We start from the raw sequence: 13,985 nt of genomic DNA on the forward strand, positions 1-13,985 counted from the left end.
ATTTCTAGCGCACGGTTGGATTGAACTATTTATCAAATAAGGTGTTGGTATTTGAAAACCCAACCACGACTGGTATCCATAGATATGATTATCCAAAGAAAGCGCTCATTGTTATGTATAGGGTTTTCCACTTGAAACATCTCTAGGAACGCTTGATCAGTATCGCTAATACAGTCGGTAATGCACCAAATTTCCTCTAAAATACTTGTACAAAGTCACGTTTGGGGTTCAATAATCTTTATCAGTCCAATATCTATCTTAAGATAAGACTTAATCTATCATCAATCGCTGGTAAGAATGCCGTGCCGATAATCGCTAGAATTCAAACAATAGCTAGTTGCGCGCACATCAAACTTGGACGCAGCATTCAGTCAAAACAAGAGAAGTGTTAAGAAAAAAAACCGTGTTAATCTACTAACGCCACTTCAGTCTTTGAAATCGTGGGTGGTCATGTTCCATCGAACGCGACACAGTGCTTTTGTACTGGACGTGGATCGGAAGCCTTTCTTCGTATTGCTTTATCTCTGAATATACTGATGTAGTCACGTCCCGGTGAAACATGACGGTTCCGCGTAAGCTTATCGGAAAACGTTTTTTGTTATATTGTTGAACAGTGTTTAACATTTACATGAGAATATATAAAAATCTATATATTTGTACTGCGCTTGTAATGTATCCAATAGACCGATCCCGAATTCGCTTGACTGACTACGAAACAATGGTTTGAAGTCGAGATTGAACTTTATACTTTTATTCATCAAGTTCAACCTCGACTTGAAACCATTGTTTCGTGACTAGTCAAGCGGATTCGGGATAGGTCTATTGAGCCGATCCTCTCAGTATATCAAGCAAGCTGCAAATTTAAAGACTCAGAACAAAACATGTGTATAGTTTATAATGTATAAATAATATTCTAAATGTTGCTACGTTCTTATATTAGCAATACGTGTTGTTAGGAGATACGGAAGTTCAAGTATGAGTTTTTAAGTTCGTGATATCCACATAATGAGGACTGTATCATTATCGTCATGTTCATCATCAAACGGGAACGCAATTACGCCTTATATGTATAGATATATATATACCTATCATACTTGATTGCAGAAAGGTTGTAGTATACAATAGCGCAGCGCAACCGTGACGTCATAAAAACGAAGACAAAGAGGAAATGGGGACAAACAAACTTACAAGTTTACTTTCAGCAGATAATTTTCACAGCCGATCGCAGTTGATCTTAGTTTACATGGGTTATTATTGTAACTTTAAGTAAAAATAATAAGATCGGTTCGTATAATCCTCGTAGCGGTTAAACAGAATGCAATGTTTGTCCGAATCTTTAAGCTATTTTTAGAATCAGTGCGCTGCGCTATTATACAGATACCTAATGTAAAAAATGTTTGTTTAACCACAAAATTTTGTGGAAAAAACTTTTTGAACTTGACTTTGTTCAATACTTAAATGTCTTTGATACAACAGAAAATAAACAAGACCAAATAAGTTTCTTTTTAAGTTTTGCATTTCATTTGATATCTTGAATCTCATTAGATATGTGTATAAATATATACTACAACCTTTCTACAATCAAGTGTATATAAATATTTAGCATATACCAGCTTGTGTACTTCCTAAGAACGCACGCGTTCATTGGTTAATTGGAGGTGAATATTGTACGATATTCACCTCTGAATCTCGGAATATTGAGTCGGCAACAAAGTGGCATCTGCCGGCAATCGTTTTGCTACAATTTCCGATGAGGAAATCGAAAAAATGAAAGTAAATGCCATTCCTATCAATACTAAAAAGGCAACGAAGTATGGCCTAAAAGTTTTGCTAAAAGTTTTGCGTGAATTTGTCTTATTGAATTTGAATTATTGTATATAAAAATAAGTTACTCTGTACACAAATTGGTATATGCTAAATGCTCGCGTCTCGGTAAATATTCCCCGATATTCACTTCGCCTTCGGCGAATAAATGCTAAATATACGTTTCATATATTATATATTTTATAGTCATTTTATCGTGCAAGGTTGACTAGTAAAAGTATACTAATTAACCCCCACCCCTCCCTCCCAGATCCACCCCTGCATGTTACAGACACAACATAACAAAAATACGATGGGCGGATAGTCTGAAAAAACAAGTCCATTAAATAGACTCGATAGCCAGTTTGATTAGGAAAATAGCTTAGTAGTTCGTTAGTTAATAGACTAGACTAACACAGTTATCGGTGAGAAAAGACGAACGGCGCGCAATTATTAGAGAGATCCATTATGTTGCTACTGCCTATCTACCGCCCATTGACTCTTGTTCCTAAGCTAAGTAGTTAACTAAGTTCGAAGAGTCATGTAATGGCAGAGATAAGGCCATTGTAAAAAACAGATTTTATTCAAAGTAATGGTTGATAACGAGCAGAGGTTGTGGCTTGTTACAATTGTAGCGTAGTTCAGTAGACTTGGAAAAAATAGAGTGATCTCATTTGGCCCGTGAAACAAAGTTGTATATTTAGTGACTATAACTTAAAGCAAACGAAAACAAACAATGGAATTTGTGTCTACTAACATGTATGCTTGCTTTTTCCGATAGGCTAAGTAATAAGACACTTTAGCATCAGTTATAGTGGGGGTATAGTTTGGTATTGAGCCAGCTAGAGCCATCTACAAAACTTGAACATAATAACGAAAATTGGAATTAAGCGGAATTTGAGCCATAGTTTTGCTGATTGTTATAATCGTTTTTTTTTCTTCTTCTTCCAGATATTCTTTTTCAAACAATATGTGAAGCTTTGGTACAAAAAAGCGTTTGTTCATTATGCCTTATATGGTGGTGCTGATAACTTCGACTCAGATAAGGTGATATATTTTATGGTCTTATATCTTTCATAATTTCTAATATTCAAACTTTATACGAATCCAGATGCCAAATTTGAATATCATCGTTAATGTTTTTTTCGCACCATCTGCTCACTTAACGAGTACTTCTCAAAATAAGATTCAAGTCTTATATAAAAATTACGAAAAGGCGCATCGTTTGAGGCTGACATGAATAATGAGGGCTAATAGCCACCTTAAAACTAAGACAACCTAATAGACACTGATGTCTTGAGTGCTAAAGGAAAGTATATTATCACACATCATGATTTGAATCTGTAATTGCACGTACGTTGTGGACGCCACATTTTATAGCAACAAAACCATTATATGTTGACTCTGAGATATACCTGATATACCTGATGCCGCCCTAAAGCTGGTTAGATTATTTATCAAAATATCTATATATATATAGCTCTCAGAACGTGCTTAAAAAAAGTTATCCTACATTTTCTATTGCACTTTGTTTCATTTTCTACAGATTTTATTAGCTTTAGTAGAGCGTTTAATTCACAAAATCAGTTGGTACATTTATAGCTTCGGACTAAATAAAAGAGAGTGATTCCTATTGGCTCTAACCGTACCCTGACTTAAATTAGTTCATAGTTTTCTTATGCATGATTTTATAAAACTAACGAACTTCTACTCCATTATAACCAAAATAATTAGCGCATCAAAAAAAGGTGATTAGTCAGCCGACTGATTAGCCTTTAAAAGTTCGGCCAAGGAGATACAGTATCATCACGACACTGATCATTAAAAAGGATCAGTGAGTTAGCTAGCTTATGCATAGAATATGTTATTTCTCATGCGAGTTGATATTTATAATGAGTAGGTATTCAGGTTTTGGGCTCTTTTCCGGCACGTACGATAAGATAGATGACAGTTGCAAGAGCTGTGTCTGTTGTATTTTTCCGGGTATTTTTCTATGAATACGAATTTTAAGGGCAACCTTTGACAGGAATAAGTGTTTGAGTTCATGAATTCTGAGAGCTATTTTTACTCTTTTCAGATAACATTCTATTTCAGTTTGACAGCCTAAGAAGCTGTTCGTTTTTTAAAACAAATATCGCCTTCTTTATGTGTAACCAACATCCGACTTAATTATTGACTTCTTCCTATTATCTCTCGTTTTGCATTTCCATACCGGAATGAAACTCCGACTTTCGTCTCATATTTCATTTCATTCATTTCCATTTTTCATTTTATCCATATGAATACATTAATAATGTCTGTCACGTTTAGCATCTTCTCCTTCGTCTAAAGATAAGGCGCGGATGTAACCTGTTCATATTCATATATTGTAAACATTGGTACAGTAGATCCTCCATAGTCAGCAATCGCTGGGGAATTCTGTGGTTGCTTTGACCGCTTAACAGAAGTTATTAGGACTTAACTCTTTCTTATTCACACATGTATACATTGGTACAGTACAACCTCCATAAGGCAACCATCGCTGGGGAATTTTGTGGTTGCTTTGACCGATTAACAGAGGTTATAGGGACTTAACTCTTTCTTATTCATACATGTATACATTGGTACAGTACATCGCTGGGTGATTCTGACTTTGACCGCTTAATAGAGGTTACGTATCTCTTTCATACTGTACATGTATACATTGGTACAGTAGAATATTTCCATAAGGCAACCATCGCTGAGGGAACTCTGTGATCTCTTTGATATCCGGTCGATAAATAGAGGTTGACCGGTTAATAGAGTTCATAGGGTATATTTCACTATTGAAGGGGCTATATTATATATATTGAAGGGGCATTATATTAGAATATATAAAGACTCTAATCTTTGAAGGATTTTTTCTTAAACCGATAATGTCCCACGTGTCAATACGTGTCGCTTTTCCCTCTTAACGTACCGTGAAAATAATAGACGAGGGGTTGTTATATATGGGAAAAACCACTGAACCATGCATGTATGAGTGTACGATCACCAACATCATTATCATCAACAACAATAACATATTTTTCATTATCATCAACATCATCATCAACATCATTATCATCACAACATCGACATCATCGTCGTTGTCATTACAACATCAGCAGCAGCATCTTCATCATATATCTTCGTCATCATTTTTATTATTCTTTATCATCAACAACATCATCTTTTTTGCAGCAGCATCTTCATCATCAACTTCATTATCACTATCAGCACCTGACATCAACAACATCTTTATCCTCATCTTTATCATCAAATGCATTATCATTATTGTCACAACACCCACAACATCAACAAAAATATCTACATCTTCATCGTCATTATCATCTTTACTATCATATAATTTATTTGATTTTTCTAAAAATCTTGAAGAATGCTGTTATTGGCAATTTTAATTCTTTTTTTTTTTTAATTGATGTTAGTAGTTATGAAACTAAGATAAACTATTTGACAGTTTTCATTTTTATTAGGGAAGGTCTATTCTTTTCATTGTTAATATTTTTTTATGTGTTGAAATCGTTATTTTATTTGATATTTACTTTGAAGTACATGAATATGTATAAGCGTTTTTTATTTTGGTGTTTTATTTATCGTTTTACTTTTGCTTTACGAACTACATTGCTGTATTCTATATGATACCTTGATTTCATATTTTGCATAATCAGATTTACTGGTGAGCTGTCATGCTTATTGTAATCAATAGGCCCTTTGCAGCAAAAAGTCACGTGATGATATATCATTTTGATAACGAATCAATTCAGCCAAAGGTCCCTTGAGGAAGGCTCTGCTGGATGGCAAACAGACTTTAAACTGCTTCGTATCTTGAAATGGAAAGTATCTTATAAGGGGGAAAAAAGCATCTTTGAAAAGGTTTTGGATAAGACATTAGTAATCCAGCAAAAAATCTTTAGATAAAGGGAGTCCAAATTTTTTTGCCATCCAGTAACAATCACGTGTCAATCTATTGCAAAAGGCCTATTCAATCTCTCTTAGTGTTTTGTTATTCTCCTACTTGTAATAATCTTCATCCAGTTTCCTCCGCCCTTTTTCCATAGCTCCTCAGCTGAGCACTTATCGTAATCATCATTACCATGATAAAATAATTAGCATTATAATAGCTACCATGATTTTGATGAGACCTGATGAGTGCTTTACACAATCATGGCGCGAAACATGCACGCCACAGAGAACCTGACTGATACTACGTTGTAGGTCCGAAACAACTTTCCATCGATATTAGTGGTTGTGTTTGAATGGAAAAGAAAGTCGGGTACTGATCAGCCTGTCTTTGTGCGGTAAATATTGTCTATATTGGTTTCGCATGTTTCGCCTCATAAAAAGAGGGGAATAAATTAAAATTAACTAGGCAATTCGTTTTTAGTGAAAGCCATTTCGATGCTGTAACTGTATGAAAACCCATTTCAATGCTATACAGCAAAAATAATTTTATAAGTTCAGTGTCCAAAACCATTAAAATATGTAACTAGTAAGAATACCTCATTTACTATCAAACTATCAAAAGACATTTCTTTTCAGAAAACCATTTTAATGTTGTCGTGGTCTTATCTTAAAAGTGTCTTAAGGTAGTGTTCAGCTATAGCATTTCCAATCAAATAATGGAAAATCTCTGACTGTGATAAGGAAAGCCCTTTCAATGCCACTCTGCTGTACATCTTATCGCAAAGATGCTATATTCCAAGTACTATAACAGCTACTATTAATAAAAAAAACTTTTTCTGTCAAGAATGACAGCTTTTGTAGAAAAGCCATTTCAGTGTTTGAGTTCACATTTTTAGAAAAGCCATTTCAATGCTCTTTAAGGAAAGCCCTTTCGATATATATAATTTCGTCCTTTTCAGTTTTCCAACAACATAATTATTATGCATTTTCCCCTAGGATAACCTCTGTACTGCTGCAAAAATATTTCAAATGATGCATAATTGGAAAACATTTTTTCCTTAGGATACCATTTCAATGCCATAGTTTTGTTACATTATCTTAATTTATTGCAAAAGAAGCTCCTAAAAAAAATTTTTTTCCGTCATGATTATTGGAATCATAGTAACGATAGACTAACGAAAGAATCCTTGGCATAAAGGCGATTAGTATTTTATTTTTAAGACTTCTAAGATGTCATCGATGAGAGCTTCCAGCTTTTAGTTCAGCTATCTGGTTTATCTTACATTACTTGAGTCCACCTTAGAATGGATGAAACAGGAAAAATCCTGCTTTGTTTACAAAAAAAGGATGATAAATTGTGATAGCGTGAGCCAGAGAAGACAGAATATCTGCGCTTGATACTGTCATTGATTAAAGTATGGCTTTGACAATTGGAATCTATGAATCGATGACAAGAGAGCTAAATATTTCGAATAAAGAATGACCATGGTAGGCCAATAGAAATGAATTATTTAGTATTTTCGCACGTTGCATTGATATAGAAAAACACGATAAAGTAAGGATGGATGGATGGGATGGGATGGATGGATGGATGGATGGATGGATGGATGGATGGATGGATGGATGGATGGATGGATGGATGGATGGATGGATGGATGGATGGATGGATGGATGGATGGATGGATGGATGGATGGGTGGGTGGATGGATAGAATGAAATCTATAATAAAAGGAAATTGAATGATCACCCAGCCCTCCCGCTGCATTTCCTTTGCCCTTGTCCCCGCCTGTTGTCAAGTTCCATATCAAAACACACATTGAATTTCAGATCAGACTCTCAGTCCTGATATCAAGAGGAAATGGTCGTGTCAAAATCTGTAAAGAACTTCACATCCATTTATTACTCCTTTCAAGAAGTCATTTATAAATGTTGTTTCTCGGCTCCAATTGCTTTGCCAGAAAAATAATCGTCATTTTTTTCCTTTCTAGCTAGAATAAGGTTTTTCTTCCTTTGATTTCCTATTGTCTCTTCTCGCTATATGGATAAAGAACTCTTTAACCTTACGATATGGCCTACCAAGCTACAGACGACCAGACACGAATTATCAGTTTTTTCCTCTGGTTTTCTATGTTCTCTTGCTATGAATAACTCATACCTTTAACCTTACGATAATAGCCCACCAAGCTACAGACGACCAGACGTGAATTATCAGGGGCTTTTTCTATTGATTTTCAAAGTTTAGAACGTGGGCGAGAGAAGAAGAAAAAAAAGCAAATGCGACAGCATGAATTTCAGTTTGGCTTGATAAAATATCCATTTCCCGCGACAAAACATTGCTTTTAAATAAACGCTTTTAGGAAAATTAATACAAACCTTCAGGAAAATAATTTTTTCCCTTTTTTATCAAAAATGGATAATCATTTCTTGCTTGTGTTCTTGGGGGAGAATAATTCCGGAAAATGTTTTGTCAAAGGAGTCAAAATACGTTTTCGTTATGCGCAAATCATCTAGGTTCAATCGTAATGTTAATTCAAACACAATATGAGTGGGAGAAACACTAACTGAATGGTGAATATTAATATGAAGTCTTCTGATGTAAAGTCTTTTTGAATATCATTATTTTTTACGACAACAACAACACCCAAAAACATCTCTACGAAAACATATGAAAATATTTATTTCAAAAATTGTGAGTTTATCATACAATAGTTAGATTAAAGAATATACAACTTTTCGAATATCATCTTTTTTATATATTTTAAGATCGTATTTTGACATTCTAGATATTCAGGAATTGATTTTCTAAGCCTAGAGTCATGGCTTATGCGAGAGACTACGTCTTCTAGTGAGCGAATTTGATTCGAATAAGACATTTTTTCTTATTTCATTCTTACGTTCATGTCTGGTGTTTACTGAATATTCAATTTCTCGTTTACCTACATCGTCAGCTATCGACTGGTTTAGCATTAATTGTACCAACGTCAATCTAGATTGGATTATTGATTTACAGCTAAGCTATTCGACCTTCCATTAACTCTGAAATTAAATATTCCTCGTTGAGTAGCAAGTGTTTTTCAGTTTCTGCTGGGCCAGCGAGAACTCGATGATCAGTGATCTTAGATTACTCGTTACATATATCATACAAAGCAGGGAAAGAAAACTAAAGATATTATTTAAAGGAACACTTTTAACATTTCTTACTTAAAGCGAAACTAAAAGTTCATGTTCATAGTTCAAAGTCTTTTCCTTTCAGATCTTGGTTGACTAAGCATGACGAACTATAATACAACAGTGAAAGGTCTTTAGTCTTCACTTGAGCGATGCGCTTTGATAAATATACATCAATTGTTCTCTTTTCGTTTTCCCTACAGAAGTGTTTGACCGCATGGTTTGAGTTCTGAGGCTTCAAGCCCTACGACTTCGGCATCGCCGTCTTTAGGTCTCTTCTATCCCTCACTCGAGTGAGCAAATCCCGCTTGAATTCATTTCATTCCATATTCCTTTCGATACCACTCCAAGATGCTTAGATCCTTTTCTGCTGATCTCAGGCAGCTTTGCTTCGCTCTAAAACTCTCTCTTCCAGTAAAGGAATCGTTCTTTTTCCATCCCTTGACGAATCGCCCGTCTTCGTTCTCCTGGTAGAAGAAATCCGGAAAAGCGCTTTGTGCGATCAAATAGTCTTCCATGGAGCTTGATCGCGAAGAGCATTTTGAAAAGTTCAGTCTTTCTGAGCTTGTAGGTCGCTTAACGCCTTGATCTGCCTTCATATTGTCGTTGAACGTTGAACGAAATAAGTCTAGTTTACTTTCTCTTGAACACTTTCTTCGCTCGCCCCTGCAGATGTTTCTTTGAGTAAACAACGTGTGTCCGCTAATTTTAGACGTCTTCTTTCGGTTCTCTTGAGCGAAAAGTCTCCCAAAAGTTCGAGTTTGTCTAGTGTGTTGAGATACGTTTTTTAGTTGTATCGTCGTTGCCCAGTGAACATTAAGTCCAGTGTTTATACTGCGCTAGATTCAGGCGTTTTTTTGGGAGCACAGTCTTTAGTGATCAACGAGTGTCTGTGTATTTGGATATGACGGATTGAGCCAAAGATGTGGTCTTATATAGTTACACCAGCTGGTCTATAACATGTGCGTGCGCATGGTTAATGGTTCAAAAATAGCCAAAGGTCTGATTATTCCAGATGTCCATCACGCTGTGTCAAAGACCGCGTTTATTTATTAGCCATTCTGACAACATCACGTACGCATTTCTACCTCATTTCTGTCTTGAAAACGCTAAACTTTAACCGTCCGCTTCTAGTAATCGGCTTTTTAGGCAATAAACATTTATTCTCTTTAAACTCGCCGAGTTTCTGGTCTATTTTTCTGGTGGCGATTTTTAGGGAATTTCGGTTCAGATTCCGAGAAAATATTTTAAAAATCATTCAAGATTTACCGAGGAATCATTTCGTTTGCTGATGAGATATTGTTGTGTTATGTTTTTCTTTCTAATTGATGAGCCTCATTTTAATTGTCGAAGGTATTTTATTTTCTGTTTCTAAGCATTTGCTTCTCCTTAATTTCTGATTGCGATGTAATGTCTCCAAGAAAACAGGCCCAAAAGGCGAAAAAATAACTCAAGGGGTGCTGCGGTGATGTAACACCGCACCTCTAGAGGTTTGAAAATTGAGTTGAACAGAAACTGAGGTTGTCGAGCGCTGCAAATGTGAACACCTGAGCACATATCGATCAGGCGTGTGTAGCCCATCATTATCGGTCATACATTTTACAAGTGCGCTTCCATTTCTGGTCGGGCGCTGGAAATGAAACCGTCTTTTAGGCGTGTTGATCATCATTATAGGCATTATTTCCAATTGTCTTCGGGTTCAGCTCACGCGTACATATAGGAAATTTTGCAGGAATGCTTGTTATGTAATGCTCGGAGAAGCGGAGAACGCGTGACCTTAATCAATGTGGCAAGAACTAAGTTCATCGTTCAAAACCAGTCATTAAAAATTACATATCGCGAAATAAATGATATCAAGACTTTATTATCGATGCAAAAAACAGATATCTTAATGGACACACGGAGTTGGAACTCTCAATTGTAATCAAAAGAACAGTCGGAATACCTCAGTAATTGTAGTGTTCGCAAAAATTATATCCCTACTCGTAAAATGTAAATATATTCCAAATAAATAGGAGAAATCATCACCTGGCTTTTTTTCTAATGCGATATCGACAACGAAGGATAGCGAAAAAACGAGATTCAAGTGATAATTTAGGGATCGCCAATTTATATTTATATTTATCGCCAATAAATAACCAAAGAATGAAATGAGAACATTTGAATTTACATTTCCTCATATAGAATATAGAATTCTAAAACAATTTTTTTTTTCTTTTTTTATTTTCTAAAAATAATTGCAGGCTTAGAAAATCTAAAAAAAATTCGGGAAAATCATTTTAATAAATTTTTTAATAAATAAATTTTATTCATTTTTGCCTTTATCGAACTAATTCTTGTATAATGAAGACTAAGTCAATAGGGCTGATGAATTTCGTTTTAATGTACTATGTGATTAAAGTAGTTATATAATAAACGCGCCGTGAGTGCGTCATCTTCGACTAAAGTGACGTCATCTTTCAACTATTCCTCTATCCTGAATGAATACTTTGCCTGCAAAGCCGCGTACAGCTTGCTAGCTTTTTCTTTGATGGCATATTAACGGCAGGCGAATTTCTAGATATTAACTGATAATGTATTATTACACCTTGAATTTCGGTTGTGCTGTAATTTTTTATACTAAAACTTGTGTGCGCTGGCGTTGCAAAAGACTTTTTACAGTATGTTACATAAAACATTCACAATGATAACATTCAAGGTTTGAGAAACTTTAAGGCGCGAAAGGTTAAAAAAATAGAACTAATTTTTAGTCGTGGACTTGGAGAGTTATGCATACTTCACTTAGAATTTCGCTATAGCATCAGCACATCTTCGGCAAAACTCTCTCGCTGCAGACGCTTCAGCGAAAACACTTGACAGCTCCTAGGACAGCGCCCTTGCAGGATGATATCTATGTATTTTTGAGGTAATGATATGCAGAGGACGCCTCTTTTTGAAAAGTTCTATTATATATTTCTATGTGAGTTTTGATTTTGCGGCGAATGTTCTAGGCCTCAGTTAAAGACCTGTGAAACAAAGGATGTAATTGTCCATTATCGTTATAACAACATTAAGATACGACTTGATTGCTCTTTTGATAATTGCAGTGTATAGAATAGCATGTAGTGATTATAAGCCTTTAGGAACCTTTTTGATCATTGGTATTGGTTATAATGGGCTATGGTGCAGTACCCATTTAATCCGACCGCTCGTATTGTAGTAATAAGAAAAGGATGGTCTGTTAAGTCAGTGCAGTGAAGAAACAATTGGCGCACATACCGCCATCATTAACATCCACTGATGATGGCGGTATGTGCCCCGAAACATGTTTGGATTAAAGAAACTTGTTTTATTTCTTAAAAGAATAGGATGATAATGAAGGACCGCTATTAGCGACAGTTGGTGTCGTGATAAGAAATAGGTTATGGTGTTGGACCTCTTCCCAAGCGACCGTTCGTGTTGTTATTAGAAATAGTAAGCCCTTTTTATGTAACCGGTTTGCAACATAATGGAAGAAATGGTGCTTATGAATTAACCTCTGTTATATCTTTAACAGCTATGAAGTTGGGCCACTTCATTTCGTTTTACCATAACCTCCCTAAGGCGACAGCGACCAACATTGCCTAGTTATTTAGCAGCTGTCACAGTGTGCATGGTTCCAAATGAACCCCTATAAAACGATCACCATACAAAGAATATTTCTAAAGATGGTCGTAAATAACTATATAATAGATTATGCTTTTTGCTCTCAAATTATCGTTGCTTGGTGCTTTGAATGGAGGCATATTGTGTCTTATAATATTTTTGAAGGTTTGAAGTTTTGTCGTTCTAGTACTGTTATTGTCGTTATTGGCTTGAAAAACATATTAAACAAATAAAGCAGCTTTTTCCGTGCTCCGTAAGCACGCAGGAAGTGACATAAGCACGAAAGAAGTGTAAGGAGAAGCACTAGCCTAAGTGCTTTATTACTGAACGGAGCACGGAAAAAAGCTGTTTTATTCGTTTTAATATATAGTTACTAATTTTATTTCTGTATTGAGTTTACTTACGCAAAAAGAAAGACGGTCGCAGGATCTAGCAGCACTTTGTGCGCGCAGATGGCGTCTGTGCTCGGTTCACTAATAAAGCACAGTTTTCGACCAATCAGCGCGCGCATACTATACTAACTATATAATAGATATGCATATATGTCCTTAAGGCAAATAAATCACAGAAAAACTAATCAGAATTCTCTGAAGGGGGAGGGAGAGGGGTTGATATTGGTACTAACCAATACCGGTAATCATAGCCGGAATATCAAACCCAAACTCTAGTAAATTCTCACCCAATCTTTTCCCTCCAATTAAGCTTTATAAAACGTTATGTCCCATGTTATTTTATTTTTACATTTCCACCATTATGTATTGACTACGAGTGGCGGGCGAAGAGCTTTCTAGAACAAAACGATTTTCGTGTTAGATGCGGAATGTTTGCTGTGTGATACTATAAGCGCAGCATGTGATATTGTATAAATTGTTATAGAGTTTTTTCTAACTAAAATATCAGTAATATAATCTTACTTTTGGATTTTTATATCAATAAGATTTCATCAGGATAAATATACAAATGCGTAAAAAAGAATGTTCGAGTTATTTTACTAGCTGAAATATCAGTTATGTAGTATCAGAAGACACCAATTCTAGTATTATTTTTCGAGTTTTTGCTAAGATTTAATATTTTATCGGGATAAAAATATAAAGGCGTGTAAAAGAAGAATGTTCAAGAATAATTTTCAGATAATGAAAAATCCGGTAAAAACAAAGTAATTTCGAAATTGATGATAATGATTTTCTACGCCTATCCGTTCTTTTGTGTGCTCAAGTTCTCTCAATGACTTGTATTGGCAGCCTACCAAAAAAGGATACAATATGATGAAAATGAAACGAAAATAATAGAAATTTTGACAAGTTATGATGTAGCAAAGTTACTATTAATATTGCTTTTCAATCGGTAGCTTTTTAAGAGTTGTCGTTGTTCTTATAGTCTTTCATTTTATTTCATTTTTCTACTTTTGAGTTCTTAATTTCTTTTTGCTTTTACTTGGTGAAAGACTTGTATATATGGAACAGAGT

General features: G+C 35.2%; 1 long non-coding RNA gene across 2 annotated transcripts in view; it reads left to right on the top strand.

Moving 5' to 3' along the window:
- Nucleotides 1–2,793: 2,793 nt before the first annotated feature.
- Nucleotides 2,794–13,985, top strand: part of LOC116300396 (uncharacterized) — a 77,795-nt gene continuing 66,603 nt past the window's right edge. Inside the window, exon 1 of one of the 2 annotated variants that reach the window (XR_016120399.1) lies at nt 2,794–2,850. This is a non-coding gene — a long non-coding RNA (uncharacterized LOC116300396). The remainder of the gene's footprint in view (nt 2,851–13,985) is intronic. The other variant, XR_016120400.1, reaches the window with a different exon arrangement.

Source organism: Actinia tenebrosa, unplaced genomic scaffold, assembly GCF_029948245.1.
Source record: "Actinia tenebrosa isolate PJP-AT-01 unplaced genomic scaffold, QUT_ActTen_1.0 PGA_scaffold2__45_contigs__length_23673736, whole genome shotgun sequence".
Lineage (NCBI taxonomy): Eukaryota > Metazoa > Cnidaria > Anthozoa > Actiniaria > Actiniidae > Actinia > Actinia tenebrosa.